Source organism: Microtus ochrogaster, unplaced genomic scaffold (genome assembly GCF_000317375.1).
Source record: "Microtus ochrogaster isolate Prairie Vole_2 unplaced genomic scaffold, MicOch1.0 UNK2, whole genome shotgun sequence".
In the NCBI taxonomy this organism is placed as follows: Eukaryota; Metazoa; Chordata; class Mammalia; order Rodentia; family Cricetidae; genus Microtus; species Microtus ochrogaster.
Window position 1 is genome coordinate 14,235,410 of NW_004949100.1, and position 2,256 is coordinate 14,237,665.

Here is a 2,256-nt window from a genome sequence, read left to right on the forward strand (position 1 = left end):
GTGTGTATTTTCTCTATGGTATCTTCAGAATCTGAGATTCTTTCTTCTATCTCTTGTAATCTGTTGGTAGTACTTGTCTTTGTAGTTCCTGTTCATTTACCCAGATTTTCTATCTCCATCCTTCCCTCGGTTTGTGTTTTCTTCATTACTTCCATTTCATTCTTCAAGTCTTGAACCGTTTCCCTTACCTGCTTGATTGCTTTTTCTTGTTTCTCTTGGTTTTCTTGGGTATCTTTGAGCAGTTTATTCATTTCCTCTACCTTTTTGCTTGTGATCTCTAATTGTTTATGGCAGTTTTTCACCTCCTGTTTATGGTCCTCTATTATTTTCATATAATTCACTTTTGAGTCGATTTCTTCTAATTCTTCTGGAGTAGGGTATACAATTCTTCTTATTTCGGGATCCCTGGATTCTGGTGATGTCATTTTTCTTTCAGATTGTTGGAGGAATTCTTGCATTGGCGCCTTCCCATCTCTTCCTTCAAATGGAGCTAGAAGAGACCTGGTGTCTTGGTCCAGTCTTTGCTTTGACTGACTCTCTGGGTGTATCTCTTCAGTGTAGAAGCAGGAACTGTTCCCGTCCATATGGAACTCCTCAGCACCGAAACATGGACGCCCATCCAGATGGAGCTCCTCAGCACCTAAACAGGGATGCCCATCCAGATGGAACTCTCAGAAGATTAGGAAAAAACCTACCTCAAGACCCAGTAATATCACTTTTAGGTATGTACCCAAAGCATGCTCAATCATACCACAAAGACATGTGTTCAACTATGTTTATAACAGCATTGTGTGTCATAGCCAGAACCTGGAAACAACCTAAATGCCCCTCGACTGAAGAATGGATAAAGAAAATGTGGTACATTCACTCAATAGAGTGCTACACAGCAGAAAAAAGTAATGATATCTTGAAATTCGCAGGCAAATGAATGGATCTAGAAAACACCATATTGACTGATGTAACCTAGACCCAGAAAGACAAATACCATATGTACATAAGTGGCCTTTAGACATAAAGCATTTCACAACAATTCACAAGCCCAGAGAACCTAGATAACAAAGAGGACCTTAAGAGAGACTTATGTGGTTCTATTCTACATGGGAAGTAGAAAAATACAAAATCTCCTAAATAAATTGTGAGCATGATGATCATAGGAGAGGACAGAAGGGAAGGGGAGATGAATGCAGGGAAATGGAGAAAAATATATAGCTCAATAAAAAATGATTTTAAAAGACTGGATAGTATTTTGTATTAATAGTAATATGAGATTTTAGGGACATGTCAGTGGTCATGTCAGGGGAGCAGCAGATGGCAATTGACTTTAGGGATATGGCCCACCAGGAAACAAAACCCTGGTGGATGAATCTCGAATAGATAAAACCCTAAGATCCTTGGCCCCAGAATGTTTCTTGCTGATGTGTATCTTTGCATGTTTGCCATTGCCACTTTTCTTGGTATCTGAAATTATATAAATGGGCATGGGGAGATTCCCACTACCCTTAATGCAGAATGATCATCTCTTAGAAATATCCCATTCTACTGGATGTTTTTACCTGTAGATTGCTATGAACGATTTTCTCCTAAGTTGTACAGTTTAACTGAAGCCATGATTTTATACAATAATAGTGCTATTTTCAATAGAATTTTGATGAATGAGGGTTTTTAGTACATATAGTAAGAAATTATGATAGAGGTTAGTTTGGTGGGAAAATTAACATGGGTAAAATTCATCTGGGCCACTGATGAAGAAGCGGATGCAGAGAATTAAAATAAAACAAGAAAGTGTCACATAGCTAGAACGCATGAGTTTCTATTGAGGAAACAGGTAAATTGTGGCTTAGGTTAACATTAATAAAACTGATTGAGTCACAGTAGCCTAGCTAGTTTAAATTCTTCTTAATATTGGGAAATGTGTTCACAGGTTGCAGAGTACATCATACCTAAAACAAAACTTTGGCAATCTGAGGATTTAAAATAGTGCTGACTGGTTCTTTTTATATACAAAAGTTTAGATTTATGATTCTTTTTTTTTTAATTTTTTTGAGACAGGGTTTCTCCATAGCTTTTAGGTTCCTGGAACTAGCTCTTGTAGACCAGGCTGGCCTGGAATCACAGAGATCTGCCTGCCTCTGCCTCCCGGGTGCTGGGATTAAACGTGTGCGCCACCACCATCCGGCTAGATTTATGATTCTTATAAGATTGCTTTTGAGAATAACTATAAGTTTTTCCTTGGGTCTACCTTCTTATTTAGCTTCT